This window comes from Hyperolius riggenbachi, chromosome 2 (genome assembly GCF_040937935.1).
Source record: "Hyperolius riggenbachi isolate aHypRig1 chromosome 2, aHypRig1.pri, whole genome shotgun sequence".
NCBI classification, from domain to species: Eukaryota; Metazoa; Chordata; class Amphibia; order Anura; family Hyperoliidae; genus Hyperolius; species Hyperolius riggenbachi.
This window is the reverse complement of record NC_090647.1, coordinates 124,981,546-125,004,034: the sequence shown is the minus strand read 5'-3', so window position 1 is coordinate 125,004,034 and position 22,489 is coordinate 124,981,546. Positions and strand designations below refer to the sequence as shown.

General features: G+C 43.4%; 3 protein-coding genes across 4 annotated transcripts in view; all 3 read right to left on the bottom strand.

Annotated features, from left to right (window-relative positions):
- LOC137545757 (uncharacterized) overlaps nucleotides 1-12 on the bottom strand; it is a 9,832-nt gene extending 9,820 nt beyond the window's left edge. Inside the window, exon 1 of the mRNA XM_068267348.1 lies at nucleotides 1-12. This exon is cut by the window's left edge and continues 77 nt beyond it. The gene's annotated coding sequence lies outside the window, so the exon portion shown is untranslated.
- Nucleotides 1-22,489, bottom strand: part of DIP2B (disco interacting protein 2 homolog B) — a 354,733-nt gene that overhangs the window by 183,923 nt on the left and 148,321 nt on the right. The gene's annotated exons all lie outside the window — the stretch shown is intronic.
- Nucleotides 1-22,489, bottom strand: part of ATF1 (activating transcription factor 1) — a 355,624-nt gene that overhangs the window by 253,389 nt on the left and 79,746 nt on the right. The window lies entirely within an intron of this gene.

The following is a 22,489-nucleotide window of genomic DNA, read 5'->3' as shown; positions in this document are numbered from 1 at the left end:
ATGCTGTGTATGCAAAGCAGGAAGGCTGACTCAGGAGGGGGAGGGCTTGAAATGACTTCACACAGCAGACGGACTCAGCTAATCTGATTCCAGGTCAATTTTAGACTACTCAGTCGGTGGCTTCTTATCACAGCTGATAGCACAGTAATTAGGCAGAGAAGAACAAAACTAAAAGCATGGTAGGTGTTTACTGTCATGTTCTCATTGATTTTTAAGATAAAATTCACGAGGGTGCTTCATCTCTGGTTCTCTTTAAAGTCTGCAGAGATTTCCAACCCCTTCCAGCCGGCTGTCATGTAAATTTCAAACCTTCAGGTGTCAGCTTCCCCTGTCCCCAAGACTCTGGTAGGCTTGCTTTGTATAATGGGACAATGGCTGACTCCAGAGTTCAAGTCATGCTGACCAGCCTATTCTTCCTCAATTGGCAGCTAATTAGCAGTAGACACAGTTTCCCCTGCTGGACAATGAGGGCTGAGGTAATGTACATTTACATGCAGACTCACATTAGCCTTCAGTTTACTCCTGCCAGGTGACCAATTACTCCCAAGCACAATACACATCTGAGGTTTTACCCAGTAGACAGAAATATGTTCTGTTATTATCCTTAACATTATCAGCACCCCAATCTATCACCACAGACCTCTTCTCACACTAGCCAATCGAGGACCTCTGTTTACATTAGCCAATCGATGACCTCTTCTCACATTAGCCAATCAAGGACCTCTGTTCACATTAGCCAATCGATGACCTCTGCTCACATTAGCCAAATGGTGATCTCTGCTCACAGTGAACAATCCGTGACCTCTGCACACAGTGGACAATCCGTGACCTCTGCACACAGTAGCCAATTAGTAACCTGCTCGCCTTTCTGACACCAGCTTGTCCTTTGAACGATGCTGATACACATATGAATATGGTCAAACATGGGCAATTAGAGAAATAAACTAAACTATACTGCTGAATGAATACTTGTTCTACAGTCTGATTCGGTAGCATTATGCCTGTCAGAGACATGAGGTGTTCGCCAGTTCTTTGGCAGCATAATGCACAGTAATATGGCTAGACTGAGGCTGAAAATAAGAAGCAAGAAATTAGTATGGAAGGATGTGCTGAGGAACTAGATACCGTAAAACCTTGGATTGAGAGCAACTTGTTTTAAAGGCTACCCGAAGTGACATGTGACATGATGAGATAAACATGTGTATGTACAGTGCCTAGCACACAAATATCTATGCTGTGTTCCTGTTTTTCTTTCTCTGCCTGAAAGAGTTAAATATCAGGTATGTAATATGGCTGACTCAGTCCTGACTCAGACAGGAAGTGACTACAGTGTGACCCTCACTGATAAGAAAATCCACTTTTTATCTCTGTCTTGCTCTCAGAAGCCATTTTCTGCTAGGAAAGTGTTTTATAGTTGGAATTTCTTATCAGCGAGGGTCACACTGTAGTCACTTCCTGCCTGACTCAGGATTGAGTCAGCCACTTACATACCTGAGATTTAACTCTTTCAGACAGAGAAAGAAAAAAAAGGAACACAGCCTAGTTATTTGTGTGCTAGGCACTGTATATACACATGTTTATCTCATCAGGTCACATGTCACTTTGGGTATCCTTTAAAGGAGTTATCAGGCTATTATCAAAATAAGCACTTCTTACCGGGGGCTTCCTCCAGCCCCAAGCTCTCAGCATGTCCCTCGTCTTGCGCCTGCGCAGTCTGCTCCGGTCCACGTGGCGGTGATTGACAGCGCCGCTCGTGTAGGCGCAGTAAAGGCCAACCTGGAGGTCGGCCTGACGTCATCGCCAGGGACCGGGATGGAGCTGCGGTGAACGGCTGCGTGTAGCGCTGCGGCGAGGGACATGCTGGGAGCTTAGGGCTGGAGGATGCCCCCGGTAAGTAGAGCTTATGTTGATAAAAATAGCCTGATAACTCCTTTAAGAGCGCTTTGCAATACAAGGAAAAATTTGAGAAGCAACGTCTTGATATACAAGCAAAAAAGTATATATGGGTCACGTCATCACAACTGAGCTGACAGTTTTTCTCCCTTTGGCGCTGCAGGATTGTACTTAATTGTGCTTAATCTGAGTGTAGAGACTGTGCAAAGTCATATTTCCATGAATTCCACAAAAGTAACTGTCCTTGGATAAGTTCCTTGTTAAAGTCACACAAAAAATAAAAAAGTTGGGGCGAGCCAACAGATTGCAATGATTCTGATAGTTATAGTGAAAGTCTTGTTTACATTTTTATTTTATACTACTTTATTATAACGGTTTTTGGATTGTGGAATGATTTACTTGAATTAACATTAATTCGTATGGGGAAATTTGCTTTGATATAAGAGTGCTTTGGATTACAAGCATATTACTGGAACTAATTATGCTCCCAAACCAAGGTTTCACTGTAGTTAGAAAGAAATAAGAATACTATAAAGAAACTTCAACAAAAAAGGTGAGCTGGTGCATAACAGGACTGCATGCATACAAGTCAGATACATTGGACAGGACAGCTCAGGCACACTGTATATACTGCATGTACAAGATGCTTCTTCTGTAGGACTTTTGTGTAACATTAAGTCACTGGAAAAGTAATGTATACATAATGGCATTTCATGCAAATGAACAGGCTCAGGCGCAGTTGTCGTTGTATGCCAGCCCACAAGCACCCAACAGATGGTGAGACAGTGGCATGATAGGACTATAATGAAGGGGCTTATCCAGAAGCCTTATCCATAAACATGAATGCTCCAGTTGCCTGAGCATGTATGCTTATGCCTACAGTGAAGGGAGTGAAGCAGGATTTCCATGTCTTTAGTTTGCTTTGAGGGACTGATCTGTGACAGGAAAGCCAGCCAGCCCCCAAGAATGGACAATCTCTTGTCTAGGGTAGCAGTGAGGTGAGACTTTTCGCTCAACAGCAGAACAGTCCCATCAACAAATTAGTCTAATGTGTTGATGGGACTGTTCTGCTGTTGAGCGCTAAACCTGCTGAACTTATATATGTGGATTTAAAGGGACATACGCCCCTTTAGGTTAATAGCGATCCAGAATTATAAACAGCGCACTCCATACCTATATTAATCGGATTAGCAGTGAGACTTCACAACCTTATGCCAGATTGTCAGTAGAGATGGCCCGAACCTCCGATTTTCGTTTCGCAAACTTCCGCCAAAAGTTCGGTTCGCGTGAACTTCCGTGAACCGCAATAGACTTCAATGGGGAGGCGACCTTTGAAAAATAGAAACACTTATGCTGGGAACAAAACTGATGGAAAATATGTTTCAAGGGGTCTAACACCTGGAGGGGGGCATGGCGGAGTGGGATAGATGCCAAAAGTCCCAGGGAAAAATCTGGATTTGACGCAAAGCAGCGTTTTAAGGGCAGAAATCACATTGAATGGTAAATTGTAGGCCTAAAGTGCTTTAAAACATCTTGCATATGTATACATCAATCAGGGAGTGTAATTAGAGTACTGCTTCACACTGACACACCAAACGCACTGTGTAACGCACCGCAAACAGCGGATTGCATAGTGACGGCCATGCTGGACTGGTGCGCACCATGGCGAGATTGCTCTTCCTCACTCAGTGATGTCAGGTAATGTCTGACTGCCTTATCAACTTTCAATGGTTCTTTCTCTACCATTGTTAAAGCTTACATCTATTTTTTTAAATACTTGTTCTGCTGACTGTTCAGTACCTGCAACGAGAATCTTTTGTGGAGGGCAAGTCTGCCATTGTGAGTGACCACTGGTAATGGCCAGGGAATCCAGGTTCAATTCCGGTCCGGAGTGGGAGCCTAAGAAACGGCTACCACTACCACACATCCAAGGAAGGCAGCAGGCATGGCATGCATGTCCCGAGGTAGTGACCAAGAAGAGGACTGTCGAGGCCCTGCTGTAGATGACACTGATAGACTGTACTACCTGTAACGAGAATCTGTTATGGAGGGTAAGTCTGCCATCCATTCAAGTAAAAGGTATGCACTGTGAACAACAGGTAGGTAGGTATATGCAGTAATGGGTATTACAATGTGCACCTGTCACACACAGACAGGTAGCGGACAGGCACAGTGACACTGTGTGCGCTCACGTAGGTGGGTGGGTGCACAGTGAACAACAGGTAGGTATATGCCGTGATGGGTAATGTGCACCTGTCACACACACAAGTCACTGAATGTGCTGGGCCTGGCAGTGGCACACATAGTATGAATTATCAAGGCTGTCTATGCAACAAGTGTCAGTGGGACACACAGGAGAAAAAAAAAAAAGAGATCACAAGAACAAGATTAGCTCTCAAAAGAGCTGTTGTGGGGTGCTATTTTAGCAAAAAGAATCAGCAAGGAGCAAGCTAAGAAGCCTACAAGAGCCTAACTAATCTTTCCCTTTGAGAGAGTCTGCAGCAGCTGTCCCTTTTCTAATCACTGCAGGCACACGAGCGAGTACAATGGCCGGCGATGCCTGCCTTTTATAAAGGGGGGGGGGGGAGGAGTGGCTCCAGGAGAGAGTGTAGCCTGATTGGCTACAATGTGCCTGCTGACTGTGATGTAGAGGGTTTAAGTTGACCCTAATAGTGCACTATGGGGGCGAATCGAACTTCCGGTAACGTTTGAGGTTCTCCGCGATCGCGAATCCCCGGAAGTTCGCCTGGAACTGTTCGGCGGCGAACCGTTCGGGCCATCTCTAATTGTCAGTTCAGACCAGATTTCTACCTTGTGCTGTAAAAAAAGCACACCTGAAATCTGGATGCTGTACGTATGTTTTATTTTGTCTTTCTCAAACTTTTAGATGTTCGGGCTGTCCTCTGTTATGCTGGAAAATGTCTTTTTCCAAAAGTCTTGAGACTAGTTTTACACCTGACCTGTGTGTTTGCGGTGCGCCGCCCCTTGTCACCACCCAACAACACAAAATGTAAATCATAGGACTGCTGCAGAGTGGGCCAACAGGATGCATGCCATATGCAGGGTCATATGCAAGTAAAGGGGATGATAAAGTCAAATGGACTTATAATGCTGTAGTTGTAGAGTGAAACATTCCTGCAATGAACTGCTACATTTAGGGCCCATTTCCACTAAGTGCGAATTCGCAATGAAATTATTTGCATTGAAACTCAAACCAATGCATGTCATTGGTGTTATTTCCATTGAACGTTAATTTGCAGTTGCGTTGCGATGCAGAAAAAATATGGATTGCACACTGCCGATTTCTGCAGCACACGTTCGTTTCCCATACAATGACTAATAGCAGTACAAGGATTTCTGCGTTAACGTTCGCGGGAAAAAATGGGGATATGTGCATACAGGAAAACATGTGGATTGCACCATGCTAGTGGAAATAGACCATAATACAGAGTGACCTGGGTATCAATGGCTACTATAATGTATTACTCCCCCCCCACTCCCCCCAAAAAAAGGAATCCATTCAGTCCAGTTCAAATATAGGCATTCAGTATTTACTTTGCATACTGTGCTGTTAATACGCATAACTAATGCTAGGTACACACAATATAATTTTCTGGCAGATTTACCGGTCAGATCGATTTTTTCCAACATGTCCAATATAAATTTTGATCGGTTTGCCGATCACTTTTTTAGAAATCGATCAGAAAATCATCAAAAATCAGATCGGCCATGTCGGAAAAAAATCGATCTGACAGGTAAATGTACCAGAAAATTGTATCGTGTGTACCTAGCATAAGTGTAGTCGGTGTCCCACTGGTTACAGTTTCCTATCTTTAGTAGGCTTTAGGGTTTAAATCAGCATAGCATTTGCACTGCATTGGCACACAAAATAAACACAGGTTACAGAATGTACACACATACAATTTTTAAACTGTTTGAGTCGCCTGCCAGGTTTAAACATGATCCTGTGAGTGACACGGCTGAGACTTCAGTGGATGCCTGTACACACACTAGATACTACTGTAGCATGTATGCAAGGTTTACAGTTCTGAACGCCACACGGACAACTGACAAGTTTCCAGAATTACTATTACTGCTCAGTACATGGTTCAGAGACGCCAAAGTGAAATAAAATTATGAAAAACAGTTTAAAAATAGTGGAGGTAAAGGTAAATTTAAAGTAGATCCGAGATAAACTTTTACTCATTGCATAATTGTGTTCCTTTCATATGGTTTATAGGGCATTCCTCAAGCCAAATACTTTTTTGTTTTTGTTTTAATACTCTAATTCCCTATAAACTAAACAAGCCTCGTCCACAGCTCCTTTTGTGCCTTGGCACTGTAGCAAGGGCTTATGGGAGCTCAGTCTGGGCAGGAGGAGGAGGTTACTAGCCATTGATTTCAGAGGCAGAGGGGAGGAGGAGAGGGGACTGAATTTACACACAGGCAAGCCGAGAGTATCTCCAGCCTTCAGCCTGTGACATTGTGACAAACAGAACATGGCTGCTCTCATAGTATCACAAATCATAAAAGTTTGAAGCGATTTGCAGCTAGATATGCTGTGTAAACTATCTAAACTTTAGATAAGATATATAGACAAGTTACTTGAAATAGTTAGTTTTTCATCTCGGATCCGCTTTAACTTCTCTTGGAGAAAAACTCAATGGTGAGGTTAAGACATATAATTTTACTGTTCTAAATAAACAAAACTCCAATGAACCGTAGTACAGCCTAGCACCTCAGACTCCAATGAGCCATAGTAGAGCTAGCGCCTCAAACTCCAATGAGCCGTATTTCCAACTTCTTTTCACACTCTTTACTGCTCACACAGAACACTTTATTTGTGCATGAAAGCAAGTTATTCTCTTCCAGGAAAATGTTATGTGGCTGTAATTTATTTTTAGTGAGTGTTATGCTACAATCTGACATTGTCTCGACTATGAAGAAGCGGTCACTTGCAGAGCTAAAGGTTTAACCCTTTCAGGCAGAAAAAAATAAAATAAAGGAACAGCCTAGTTATTTGTATGCTTGGCACTGTACATACACATGTCTATCTCATCATGTCACCTCAGGAATCCTTTAATTTAACATCACAGTCAGTTGTTCAGCAACATGGATAAAGGGTAAACAATTAACCAACAGCAATAACGTGCATCATTTGCAATCCTCTGCTAGATGACTGTTTACCACATGCCCATATCTGGATTACTACTTCCTGCTCACCAAAATGCCAGACATAGCCTCAGGCCTACCGCATGCAGCTGTATGCTTGGCATCAAGGCACAATCAATGACCATGCATTTTATACAGATGCAGAGTCAAGGTTTTCATACAGAGGAAGCTATGTTAGCAAAATCAACAAAGTGCATTGGGTTAAAGAGGACCTGAACTGATACACAGCAGCATAATAACCTTTAAAGAGAAAAAATGTTTACAGCTGATACAAATCCTGCAATAGGTGTGCACTGTTTCTACGTCCATGGAAGCAGACATATTGTTAACGTCCTGTGCTTTTCAAATGAGCTTATCTGCCGTGGCAGTCAGGTGACAGGGGAGAGATCAAATTACAACTTGTGATTAGACACAAATGAGAGGAGAATTAGATGAGCTAAATTCTTTAAATACATCCTTCTGTCCTGTGCAGGAGGTCATGTCCACTTTAATACAAAATGATTACCACATCACTACCACATGATTCACAGTGCCTAGAATCACTAACTTACGTCTGTTAATTCCTAAAACTATGTGTTTGCTGCACTTTATACTAGCTAATCAGACAGCTGTCAACAGAAATCCTGCCCATATCGCTTTAAACACATTTAACCTACTGTAAATGCACCCCGGGCTTGACAGTGAGCAGAGAGCCTTATACTGTATTTATTTTTAGTGCACATATGGAAAAAGCAAAGAAAAACAGTTATGGAAAACAAAGGCAGGAGTGGACAAAGCATGGAAGATGGGGTGTGGTGCACATTATTACCCACACAAAGACTTTCCTTTATTTTCAGCACTTCAGCTACATGATAATGCAAACTGCTCAATGGCCACTAGGTGGCAGGATAACAATTTTATTGTTTTACTACCAGCTAGGTTTCCTAGAATTTATAAAGCCAGAATGCACTCACTGTATTGTAGGAAGGGCAAGGGCTTATTTACATACATTTACCTCTGGTGAGAGGAGTACAATAAATAGGCCAGCACCCCACCTAGCTGTGCAGCACATTTATTCTTCCTGGTGGAAACAAACAAGGCTTCAAGTGCCAGAATCTGAGATGCTGGTGCAAAGCTCAGCTAGAATGACAGCCCGTCAGTCTGTCCTATAGAAAATGAACATTCACAACAGACTGTTTTTTGTTGTTTTTTTAATTAGGAGATAAGAAGTTTTAACTGAGTGGTATTGATTTGCTCACACAAATGTAAGATCTTTATGTCCCTGAGGGCAGATATCTTGTGAAGCAGAATGAAAAGCCTGGCATTGGCCACTTAAACTACAGTAGATGCAGCTGTGAGTCCAAAACCCACCTTTTCTCTCACGCCTGAATGCAATGCCTTGGAAAGATTGCTATTTTTTTTTTTTTTTTGGTACTTAAAATTTTTTATTGAGGAAAATGCATTACATCCCAAAACAATAATAGAGAAATGAAGTATGTATTGTAATACACTGACAAACGAAAATATATAGCAGTTGAAGTCCTCAATGAAATTTTACAGAATTTTAAAACCGATGGACAACAAAAAGATATCTGCAAAAAGTAGTACCTTTTGACACTAAAATAGAACAGTCTAACAACATAAATATTGTTGGAATCATTGTAAAGATAAGCAGGTCATATCTGAAGTCCCGGGACCCCCTCCATCCTCCCCCTCTCCCCTCAAAACCAAACCCAATGAAGAACACATTCCTATTCTTTTGTTAATCAGAAAGCGCCTCAGCCATAGTCACATTTATGTCCCAGAAATCCCATATTTTTTCAAAAGCCGGCACCGTGTTGTTTTTAACTGCTGTTAAGTAATCCATATTCCTAAGGAATTCGATTTTAGATCGGACTCTATCCAGGGTTGGAGGAGACGCAGATTTCCAGAGGGCCGCAATTGACAATCTGGCAGCAACCAGGACAATATTAGCCATTTTCTGAGTGGGGGTCTTGGTGTTCGGGATGGGAAGACCCAGTAGTAATATCCATGGGTCATATGGAATTTCTTTCCGAATGGTTTGATTGACTAATTTGTGAACTGAGGACCAATAATTCTGGATTTTGGGACAATATCAAAATATATGTTCCAACGAGCCCTTGTGCCCGCATCTCCTCCAACACCGGTCAGACGCCGATGGAAAAATGCCATGAAGAATTTCAGGAGTGCGGTACCATCTGAAGAGTAATTTATATATATTTTCTTTTACCACTATGCATATAGATGTCCGGCGTGCGTTGTCCCAAACCTTTTGCCATTTATCCATGTTCATAGAGCCCGGGAGAACACTCTCCCACTTAGCCATATAAGGATGAGGTTCGAAAGATTCCACAGGAGTTAGAGTCCAAGCTTTATATAAAGATGCTATTAATCCCTTTTGCCTATCTGAGCTCCTAGTCAAAGATTCAAAAAATGTTAGAGGGGGGAAATTAAGTGTGCTGGAAAGGCTCAAAGCGTAATGTCGAAATTGTAGGTAATCAAATAATCTATCTCCTGTAACCATATAGCGTTCCTGGAGGGCCTGGAATGATAGAAACCGTTGAAGGGGAGGGGGACACAGGTCTAGTAGATATTCCAGTCCCAGATTTCCCCAGTATCGTTGAAATGGAGTAGAAAGAGATCTAGTGAAGGCTGGGGACCCTAAGATAGGGGTGAGTAAAGAAGGTTTAGATATCCAGTTTGACTTGGACATGTGAGTTCTCCAAAGTTTTACTGTGAATTTTATTGATGATAAAATCATCAAGATGGAGGGTTTTACTACCGACGGATGTCCCCAGATAAGAGTTAGAAGCGAATGAGGATATAAGGCTGCTTTCTCTAGAGCTACCCACCTTGCATGTGGGGGGCGTTTGGCCCACTCCACCACTTGCCTATAATGAGAAGCTAAGTAATATGCTTTCAGATCAGGGACCCAGAGCCCCCCCCTCTCCCTGTCTGCCATCATAACCCTGCGGGATACTCTATGCTTTTTATGCCCCCATATAAATCGAAGGAAATCAGTTTGTATGGCATTAAGTATTTTTAAAGGGACCCGTACTGGTAGGGTCTGAAATAAAGAATTTTTGGTAAGGAGTTCATCTTTAAAGCGTAGATTCTTCCCATCCAAAAGATAGGATAAGGTAGCCATTTTAAAAGATCCGCCTTTAGTTTTTTTGATAAGGGGAATGTAGTTAAGATCAAATAATTTATTATAAGACGAGGTGATATGGACTCCTAGGTATTTAATGCTTGTAGATTGCCATTTACAAGGGAAGTTTAATTTAAGTAGTGACACCGACTCCTGTGGAATATTCAAAGGCAAAGCCTCGGTTTTATCTGTATTAATTTTAAAGCCCGATATTTTCTCAAATTGAGATAAAACTTTTAAGGGGTTCGGGAGGGAAATATGTGGCTGGGTCAAAGTAAGCAGGACATCATCTGCGAACAGTGACAGTTTATATTCTGCCTCTCCAACTTCGACTCGTATATCCGGGTTAGCTCTTATGGCCAGAGCTAGAGGCTCTATGCTTAATGCAAACAACAACGGTGAAAGGGGACACCCCTGCCGTGTACCATTCCTAATCAAAAAGGAGTTTGGGGGCGCATATGGGAGTTTCAAGGTCGCTCTAGGGCTTAGGTATAGGGAGCGTATTGCTGTAAGAAATGGACCTCTAAAACCAAATATTTCCAGTGTTTTGAACAAAAAGGGCCAGGAGAGGCGGTCGAAGGCCTTCTCCGCATCCAAACTTAGGAGCAGAGAAGGCTCCCGACCGCGTCCCATCAGCTCAACTAGATCAATAGTTCTCCGGGGGTTGTCCCCCGCCTGACGATCCTTCACAAATCCGACCTGATCCCAAAATACCAATACCAAATCTTAGTAAATATTTTCAGATCAGAGTTTAATAAGGCAATAGGTCGATAACTCTGAGGCTGCTGGGGATCCTTACCCTCCTTGGGTATAACTGTAATAAATGAGCTCTGAAGGGAATCTGGAAGAGGTTTTCCCTGTAAAAAGAAGTTAGTCAAAACCACCAGGCGAGGGGACAAAACCGAAGAAAATTTTTTGTAGTAAATATATGGAAAGCCGTCCGGGCCCGGGGACTTTTTGTTGGGTAAAGATTTTAAGTCCTCTAAGATTTCTTCTAGTGTTATTGGGTCATTCAATAATTTCAATTGTTCCTCTGATAATGTAGGGAGAGATAATGTCGAGAGGAAATCTGTAATTTTAGCAGATTGTTCCTGGGATAGGGGTTGCGGTACGTGATACAACTGCTTATAATACTGTGTAAAAATTTCTGAGATTTTCAAGGGGTCAGTGGTCTGAGTGCCGTCAGGTAGTCGCAGCGAATGCACCATTTGCATGCTTTGCTGTTGTCTGAGCTTCCTAGCTAGAAGAGTATGGGGTTTATTCCCTTTGTCATAATAAAGTTGTTTTAGCCAAGTTAAAGATTTCTCTACTTGAGCTATTTGTAGGCCATATACTTTTTCTTTGGCCACAAGGAGATCAGAATAGTGTCTCCGAGAGGGTTGAAGCTGATGGAGATTCTCCGCTCTGCTTAAGTCAGCTAAGGCCTCTCGGACTCGGAGTAGTCTAGTCCGCTGTCGTTTGCGCCAAGCTGCCTCAGAGATCATATGCCCTCTAATGAAGGCTTTATGCGCTTCCCATAAAGTAGAAAACTCAGATACAGAACCTTCATTCAATTCAAAGAACCCCACAAGCTTATCCCTCATGTTTTGAATAAACGATTGGTCATTCAGCAGAAATTTGTTCAAACGCCACGTTGATTGCTTAATATACTTCGGATTAGGTGATACTTGAAAAATGATTGAAGAGTGATCCGTCCAAGTCATCGTTTGTACATCCACCAGTCCCAAAAGGGGCAAAAGGGATCTGCTCCCTAGGAAATAGTCAATTCTTGTGTATACCGAGTGGGGGGAAAAATAAAAAGTATACCCTCGTTCAGTGGGGTGGGTCATACGCCATAAGTCTATGAGGTGGAATTCACGGACAAGTTGGCGGAAAGATCGGGAGACTGAGTCTATTTTACGCTGAGCCATGTCCGATGGGAGCGAGGACCTATCTACTTTAGGGGACATGATTAAATTATAGTCCCCCCCCCATCAACCAAGGCAATTTCGGCATAATTTCTGCTTTAGAGAAAGCTTTACGTATAAATGCGATTTGATTTTGATTAGGGGCGTATAGATTTCCCAAGATCACCTCCGTCCCTTGAATTCTAGCTTGTAGTAGGATAAAGTGACCCTGAGGATCAAGAACAGAGTTAAGAATCTGGATCGGGGCATTACGGTGGATTAGTATGGCCACTCCCACCCTTTTAGTGGATGCTGAAGCATAAAACACCTGAGGATATAGCTGAGATGACAGGGACGGATGACTGGAAGCTTTAAAATGTGTCTCCTGAACCAGGAGAATATCTGCTTTAAGTCGTTTAGCTTCTCGAAACAATAAATGTCGCTTGCGCGGAGTGTTGAGGCCCCTTACATTAATAGATATTATACGAACCATCTATAAGGGGAGTTAGGGGGGCAGAGATAATAGCTATAAACACCATATAAGGGGGTAGCGTGAAGTCCAGATTTTGACCTGTTGAAAAGAAAAGGATTAACAATGTCCAACATAACAACAAAGAAACCAAACAGGAGCCAAAGAACCATCCGGGAAACCAGAGTCCATGACTGAGGTCTACGACCATCATGCCAAGTCATGGAGAGGCCCAAAAAGTCATGCAACAGAAACAAAATTGTTAAAGAAAAAGTAAAGTTCCCTCCCAGAAACAAGGCTGGGTAGCGGGGTGACCTCCTTAGTGGGGGTACCATACCGTGAACCAAGGGTCACAGGTGGTGAGGAGCTGTTCCCACCCGGATTGCTTTTAATCTTAGGATGTCCGTCAGGGAGGTCTATCTTCTCTGGGTGAGCTGCTCCATAAGGGGGAAGAATTCTGACTTCCCGAACGAGAGGATCTCTTCTGAGGTACAGAGGTCCATTCAGTCGCAGGTCTAGCTCGTGGCGGTTTAGGTGAGGCTGCTAGCTCAGATGTAGTTGCGTCTCCATGAGGAGATTGAGGTGTTGGTGCTTGTAGGCCCAAAGACTTTAAAAAGGGGGTCGCGTCATCAATATCTTGCAAGACACAGGTACGTCCTGCTTTTACCACTATTAACTTAAAAGGGAAGCCCCATTTGTACATAAGGCCTGCCTCTCTGAGAGCTTGAGTGACATGTCGTAGATTACGTCTCTTTGCTAATGTTATGGGAGACAGGTCGTTGTATATTGCAAGTGAGTCCCCTTGAAAGTTCACTGACTGTAGGTTCCGAGTTGCATTAATGATCAGCTCTTTAGATTCCATAATAGTGCATACGCAGAACTATGTCCTTTGGTAGCTGTGAGTTTCGTAAGGGTGACCCCAGTGCTCTGTGGGCCCTGTCCATTCGCCAAGTGTCAGGGGGCTTATCTGGTATCAGAAAATTAAATAAGTCCAGTAAGTAAGGACGGATGTCAGATGCCTGAACTGTGTTAGGGACCCCTCTGATCCTGAGATTCTGCCTTCTGTCCCTATTTTCGTGATCCTCCTGAGCTAGGCGAAGCGATTTAACATCAGCTTGGGTTTGCTCATGTTCATCAGCAAGCAGGTTGTAACGTTGCACCATCTCATCTAGTTTCTTTTCTAAGGCATCAGTGCGCTCTCCAATGCCTGTCATTTCTGTTTTCAATTCAGTGACAGCAACATGGAGCATAGAGTTTATGGTAGTTAGAAGTGAGGCCCCGTGTTTTTCTAGGGCCTGTTCTAACATAGCGGCAGTGAGTTGTGGCTGATATAGCTGCTGTGAAGAGGCTTGACTCGAGGTGGGAGAGAGAGAGCTTGCCCCTTTTGCAGTGTTTCCCCCCTTAGGCTGTTGGGACTGCAGATTACTCACTGTGGGTTGTGGTGAGTTCGATGGGGTCTGCACCTCCTCCATGTCCTTCTGCTCCTGTGCCTTGCTGAGCGGTGTGGAGCTGCGAGAGGCCGGCGCTTTCTGGGCGTTGCCCTGTCGTCCAGCGCCATCTTGGTTCTTCCTTGCGTCTTGGAAGAAGCGGTCTAGGCGCGTCGTTTGGGCTTTCGGCTGCTCCCTTTTAGGAGCCTGTCCCCTCCTCATCCTCCCGGGGGACTGCGGCTGTAGATCCCCGGCGGATTGTGCGCTCAATGTTGCGGATTGCGGGGATTTAATCCGGGCGAGAGCGGAGCTCCTTCAGTTAGCGGCCATCTTGGTCCGAGCCGCGCATGCGCCCCGGAAAGATTGCTATTTTTAATTTTTATAAAGGACCAACACAATCAGCATTAATAAGGAGTGTAGGTTACAAACATAGCAAAAGAAAAAAAAAATCATCATGTGGAAGTGGAGCAACTCCTTACGTTTTTTTGCCACACATGATCTGTTTTTCAGAATACTTTCGATTGGACAACAACAACAAAACATTTGTAAAGCGCTTTTCTCCCATAGGACCTAAAGCACATAAGCTTGTCTCAGATCAGTACATAGTGATGTGTACAGGGGGAAAGTTACCTAGTCATAAACAGCAGACTGAACAGGTGGCATTTCAGTTTTGGTTTTCAAGGACCACTTTTGCAAAAAAAAAAAAGGAGGCAGTAAAAATCTGACAGAACTGACAGGTTTTGGGCAAGCCCATCTCTTCATGGGGAATTCTCAGGGTTTTCTTTGTTTTCAACAGCATTTCCTGAACAGCAGTTTAACTGCCTAAATAGTAAGATACCAGCCAGCCTCCCTACTTACTTACACACGATTTTGTCAGGTAGACTTTGCAACTGCTGTACAGAAAATGCTGTTGAAAACAAAGAAAACCCTGAGAATCCCCCACGAGGAGATGGACTGGCCCAAAACCTGTCGGTTCTGTCAGATTCGAACTGCCTACTTTTTTGCGATAGTGGTCCTTTAAAGTTTCCAGGATTGGAGCTGTCTTGATTACGTTTGGCAAGGCATTCTACAGGGTAGGGGCAGCATGACAGAAAGCTCTGGCTCAAAAGGATTTAAGGTGAACTCTTGGAATTGGAGAATCCCAAAAACTTGGCATTGTTCTATGAAGTCCATATTGCTGCTCCCAATAATGGCAAAAGCACTGTGATATATTTTATTTGTGGTACAATGTCATAGCAAAGCAATTGCATTCTGCCTGTGAGCTCTGTGTTCTACAATGGGTACTAGACTGTCAAAGGGAACCTGAAGTGAGAGGAATAAGGAGGCTGCCATCTTCATTCTCCAACACTGCCAGCTGTCTGACTTGTGTGCTGATGGTCTGTCTCTTACTTTCCCCCCACTTCAGACCCTTAAAGAGAAACCATGACCAAGGATTGAACTTCATCCCAATCTCTAGCTGATATCCCCTTTCCCATGAGAAATCTTCATCAGGGGGTTCTGTATGGCTGATATTGTGTTGAAACCCCTCCCGCAGTGTAATGTCAGGACCCACATCTAGTGCCAGTCTGCTTCTTTTCTACATGTGTGATGTCAGGACCATGGTGCTGACATCACACTGTTGGAGCCTTATTGCATTGTGGGAATTAACAGCTGTATTCAACTGCCAAAAAAGCAAGCAACAGCTACTTCCACTGACATCACCTGCCAGCAGTAAAAATGTCACCATGTGATAAATGTCAGAATGTAAATCAGGGAGAGGAAAGATTTTACAATGGGCAAACACTGACTAAATCATTTATATATAATTCTTGTAAAAATGAAGCACTTCTGTTCATTATGTTATTTTCACTGGAGTTCCTTGTTAAAGAAAATCTGAAACGAAAAAACCTCCCCTAGGGGGCATTCACCTCGGGTGGGGGAAGCCTCCGGATCCTACTGAGGCTTCCCCTGTCCTCCTCGGTCCCACGGTGGCGGCGAAAATTCTCCCGGAGCGGCGGCGATGTAAATATTTACCTTTTGGCTTCAGCGCAGGCGCAGTATCCGCTCTTCCCACGGAGATAGGCGGAAATAGCCGATCTCCGTCAGGCCGCTCTACTGCGCAGGCGCAAGTCTCCTGCGCCGGCGGACACGACGGAGATAGGCTATTTCCACCTATCTCCGTCAGAAGAGCCGCAACAGCGCCCCCACTGGAGCCTGGAGAGGTAAATATTAAACAGGCTGTCGGGTCGCTGTTCGGAGGGCTGCAGCGAGACCCCCGTGGGACAGTGGAAGACGGGGAAAGCCTCATTAGTAACCGGAGGCTTCCCCCTCCCGAGGTGAGTACCCCCCAGGGGACATTTTCTTGTTACAGTGTCTCTTTAAAGAGGAACTTCAGCCTAAACAAACATACTGTCATTAAGTTACATTAGTTATGTTAATTAAAATAGATAGGTAATATAATCTCTTACCCAACCTGTTTTAAAAGAACAGGCAAATGTTTGTGATTTCATGAGGGCAGCCATCTTTTTGGTTGAAAGGAGGTGACAGGGAGCATGAGACACAGTTCCAACTGTCCTGTGTCCTGAGCACCTCTCCCAGTAGCTAGGCAACGTGAAAAACAACATAGTAAATCCCATCATGCTTTGCACAGCATCAGGGAAAAAAAGCCTGGGCAGTTTTCTTTGATGGGTGGAACTTAGCTAAAAATTCAGCTAAAAATGATGCTTTGGTAAGAAAAACAAAGTTCTGATGCTGTGAAACTGTTAAAGAAACACCAAGCCTTTTTAGTTCTGCTGAATAGATTTTTAGTCTGGAGGTTCACTTTAAGTAAAACTTCACCCTCTGTTTTTGTAATTGTGTCTTGTAAAAAAATGTGCATTAGGAGTATGATGTTGTAAGGTGGGGAACCATACATTTACTTGCATTGTGAGTTACTGCTGATAATTTTGCTGAAGCTTGAGCATGATATTAGTCAGAATGATATTTGGTCAAGTGCTGTTCTATTTGGCTTACGGAGGAGGGCACTATGTTATGCATCAAACTGACTGGTGGCTTCAGGTATTCAATGTACTGTTCGCTGTACATGTTCTGCAGTTGTAGCTTGCAAAACATGCACGCTACTTTTTGACTTTGTAATTTTCAAAATAGCTCAGAAGCCGAAAAAGCGTGGGCACCACTGTTGTAAGGTAGACTACCACTCGTGGCAACATTTAAAGCAAAGTTCACGCAGACAGTTATAAGAGTGGCCAAGTAAGTTTGTCTCTAAAGTTACATTGACAGCGTTTTAAGGGAAACTAACAAAGCTGTAAACATTGACCTGACCTCTTGCACAGGACATAAAGTAGACAGAGAAATGCACACTGTATGTATTTAGAGAGTGCAGCCTGTCTAATTTCTCCTCATATGTGAGTAATCACCAAAGTAATTTTATCTCTCAACTGTGTCAGCTCAGAAATCTCCGCTGCTAATTTGTCAACACAGGATGGTAATATGTCTGCTTTCATGAAAGCAGGAAGAAGACACACTGCAGATTTATTGCAGGATTTGTATCTGTTGTAACAAAGAAATGTTTTACTTTAAAGGACCACCATCGCGGAAATTTGTAAAATTTAAAATACATGTACAAATAAGAAAGTATGTTTTTCCCAGAGTAAAATGAGCCATAAATTACTGTTCTCCCATGTTGCTGTCACTTACAGTAGGCAGTCGAAATCTGACAAAACCAACAGGTTTTGAACTAGTCCATCTCTTCATGGGGGATTCTTAGCAAGGCTTTTATTCTTTTTAAAACATTTGATGAAAAAGATTTATACAATGAAGCTGGCCAGCCTCCCTACACGCTTCACACTTTTTGGGCAATTGGACAGTGCAAATGTCATTCACTAAGTGCTTTTGAAACTAAACAAAACCCTTAGAATCCTCCGTGAGGAGATGGGCTATTCCAAAACCTGTCGGTTCAGTCTGCTTTCTACTTCCTACTGTAAGTGACAGCAACATAGGCGGAAAGTAATTTATGGCTCATTTGACTCAGGGGGAACACGCTTCTTATTTGTATGTCTTTACATGTATTTCAAATTTTACAATTTTTGCTATAGAGGTCCTTTAAAGGTTATTATGCTGTTTTGTATCCTAAACCTAAACTGAGAAGGATGTGGATTTTTCCTTTTAAAATAATATCAGTTGCCTGACTCTCCTGCTAATCCTGTGTCTCTAATACTTTTAACCACAGCCCCTCAATAAGCATGCAGATCAGGTTCTCTGACTGAAGTCAGACTGGATTAGTTACATGCTTGTTTCAGGTGTGTGCTTACCACTACTGCAGGCAAATAGATCAGCAGGACTGCCAAGCAACTGGTATTGTTTAAAAGGAAACATCCATATCCCTCTCAGTTTAGGTACCCTTTAAGAGCTGAGAGGAAGTTCTGAGTTCAGGTCCCCTTCAAGCACCTTCAAACTGTCTGTGGGAAGTGGCCTATAGGAGGCCCATCAGCTGCAACAGAAAGAAAAAGTTTACACAAACGTTCAGTGATACAAGACTGCAATGATTGATTACACCTTCTATCACATTTCAAAAGACGTATCAATCCTTCCTTGCTAATCATTTACATTTCAATTGATGGCTGCTGTATCTCTTTTGGATCTATAAAAAAAAATTAATCCTTACAATGTGTATGGCCACCTTAAATAGTTAATATTTATTGTATACCATCAACCTAGGGTTATAGTTATTGCCAAAATGCACAGTACAGTTAGTAATGTACAGCAGCCAGTGTGAAACCTCCAGCAGTTCTGTCTGATGAGGCTTCTGTGGAAAAGGTGCCCCATGGGTTGGTAGGTTGCTGCAATACACTTTGGCCTGTGTAAGAAGCGCTCTCACAGGAATATATACTTGTCATTTATGATGTACACAGTCATGGATTTGTAAGAGAGATGGCTCTTAATAAATGACTCTTGCCATATTAAATTCTAGATGAGGCAAAGGCACTGGCCACAATCAATACCACCCAATCATGCTGTGGTGAAGCCCAGGCCTGACACAAATCCTACAGGCCTTCAGGGAAGTTACAGCTGGCGTTGTGAAGCCGCACACAGCAGGAAATGCTCGATCCTGCTTGCTAATGGCTCACAGCGCATACATGTGAGGAGGAGTTTGTACAGCACAAATGAGGCACAGGACACACACATAATGATACAAACAGACTATGAAGGTTCACAGTATTGTGACAGTGACGTGTTGGACAACTGAGGTAGAAAAAAATTGTCATTACAATCAGGGTGCACTTACAATCAGTAATGTTTTCCCTGCTGTATAGTTTTATCTGTTTGGCCGCGTAATCCTCCGTTCGGCCAGCATTCCCCTTGTTCTAGGCCCCGACTGTTATTAGTCATGGCCTTTGACCCAGAACTTATCTGCGCTGCACAGTAGTTCCTGGCGGCTCTCCTTTCCCTGCATGCACTTCTTTCCTTATAGAACACCTGCAAAGCTGATACTGCACATGCACGGCGAAGATACGTTCCGGGTCGAAGGTCGTGACTAATGCGTGCTATGGCTGCACCGAAAGTAATGCGGCTTTAACTGCGAAGGAAGCTGCATGCCCACATAAAATCAAAAGCAGTGTCACCTTATGGGTTGTTAATATGCCGCCAATTTATCGATATTTTCTGTCTAACCGTTTCAATTGATTTTCAGAGAAAATCGATTGCATTAGCAATACTACCAGCACATTGGTGCATCCATTGCTAGCAGTGTCTATAAAAGTGATTGAATCTGCCAGGAAGCCACTGTAAAAATCAAGAAGCATATGGGCACTTTTACACACACCAACCAAGCAGATTGCATGTTCTGTTCTTAAAGTGGACCTGAACTCTTGCACAGGACAGACGGAAAACATATAGAAATGCACTAATTTGTAAACACAGGAGGTTAATCCCATGTAAGCAGGAAGTAGACACACTGCAGATTTACTGCTGGATTTGTATCAGCTGTAACAAAGAAATGTTTTCCTTTAAACATTATTATGCTGTTGCTCATCTTTTACAGCATTAAAGCAGAGAGGAAACTGAGTTCAGGTCCACTTTAATAAACACACCGAAGCAAACAAATGAGAGAACATAGCCTGCTAGTCATTGCTCTAATTTTCACAAATCTACCTCACATTGCAGGTCTGAAGGGACAGAGGGTGACAAGCAGTGTTCAATTTAGAACAAAGTGTGTGACACCCATTTTTCAAGGACAATATAGTGTTGCCAAGTAACTCAATAGAATCAAATAATTTCCTCACGTTACAGTATGAGGGAGGATAAGCCATTGTACATTGAAAATGATATCTCTGTGCCTGGTACAGTTAAAACCTGATAAAAAAAAGAAAAAAGCTACTGTTTGCTAGACTGTATGAAACAATGAGGCCTGCCTGAAACATCATTTGCACACTAGGTTCAAGGTCACATAGCACTGCCTCTCTCACTGCAGCTGAGGCCCCTAGTGATTTTGTGTCATTGTTCCACAGTCGATATTGCTTGGCCTCAAGCTACCTCCTCCTCTGACCATGCACAGGTCCCACAACTCTCTTCATGAATCTTAGCAACAGCTACATCTAGGTAGTGTAAACGGTCTCCGTGTTTTATACATTCATTTGGAGTCCTGGAAAGTGTTACACCGCAGATGCTGAAGCAACGTCCTGCTGTGACTCCAGGCTCTGCGCCTCAAGTGAACTTCCCCTTTTTTGGGTTCACTGGCAAGGCAGAGAGTATGACTCATAGACGCAGCGTGAAAAGTAGCTTAAAGAGGAACCAGTAGGTCCACCTAATGCCAGAGGCAATTCCCAACGCGGAAACGAGCTGGAGAAATAAAAGAGAAGGAACTGGATTCAAAGAGAGAAAGAAGCAATGCTCTGGGCAGGCTAGTCAGCAAGTGTTAAATCACTACATTTAGATGACAGTTTATGAGGAATCACAGTTCAGGCAAATGCAATTGTTACTAAAGTGTTCAATTGTTCTGTAGGCACAGTGGAGTGGTGGTTTGCACTGTCGCCTTGCAGTGCTGGGTCCCTGGTTTGTATCACAGGCAGGCACTATCTGCATGGATTAGTACACTGGAGTGCTGGGTGTACAGGCCCATACACAAGTCAGTTTTTTGCGGACGGGTCGTTTGAACGACCCGTTGTTCAGTCGTTCGCCCGCTAAATCGGGCGTGTGTACAGACTGTCGTTCGCGTGATAAGAGTGAGTTTGAGCGATCCGCCCGACGGATCGCTCAAACTCACTCTTATCACGCGAACGACAGTCTGTACACACGCCCGATTTGGCGGGCGAACGTCTGAACGATGGGTCGTTCAAACAACCAGTCATTCGCAAAAAACGGACGTGTGTATGGGCCTGTACACCCGGCGCTCGGCTGATTATCTTGAGGGTCGGCCTTTCTGTAAGAGCTTGCACACAATGTAATGACAGATGCTTCACCTAATCCACACACTCCTTTACTGGCTGTGAAGGTCATAACATGAGACGTGCAGCAAGTACAGTAGTGCAGAGCACAACTATAGGACATAAAGCACATAAAGAGATGACTGTGCACCTGTCTCTTTAATGCTGGATACACACCATGCGTTTTCGCGTTCGATGCGTCCTCTGATACGCGTCAATTCGATTATTTCCGACATGTCCGATTCGCGGTTCGATGGATCGTTAGGTCGATTTGCCATACTTTACATGGCATTCGACCTAAAAATAATCGGAATGCGCTCGGAAATAATCGAATCGACGCGTATCGACGGACGCGTGCGACGCGGAAACTCATGGTGTGTATCCAGCATAAGACATTTTATTCAGTAAACAGCATACAGCCACAAATGCAACAGTTTGACAAATAGTAGAGATGCATCAAACCTGGGTGATGGAGGGTGTCTGGTGAGCTGGGAAGGGTGAGGGGATGAACAGGACGGCACTACAGCCATTGCACGCCAAAACCGGCGCTTGCTCACGTGCAATGTCCTTTGCATTGCACGTGAGCAAGCGCCGGTTTTGGCGTGAAACGGCTGTAGTGCCGTCCTGTTCATCCCCTGGTCATCCTTCCCAGCTCACCAGACACCCTCCATCACCCAGGTTTGATGCATCTCTACTATTTGTCAAACTGTTGCATTCGTGGATGTATGCTGTTTACTGAATAAAATGTCTTGAAGAGACAGGTGCACAGTCATCTCTTTATGTGCTTACTATCTGCATGGAGTTTGTATGTTCTCCTCGTGTCTGTGTGGGTTTCCTCCAGGCACGATTTCCTCCCACATCCCCAAAACAGAGAGATAAAATAATTGGTTTCCCCTTAAATTGGCCCTAGACTACAATACATACACTGCATAATGCATACATAGACATGACTATGATAGGGATTGTGATCTCCTCTGAGGGACGGTAAAGTGACAAGATAATATACTCTGTACAGTGCTGCGTTAGATGTCAGCGCTATATAAATAATAAGTAATAATAATATTTGTTCTATGAATTCTCACAGGAAATACTTG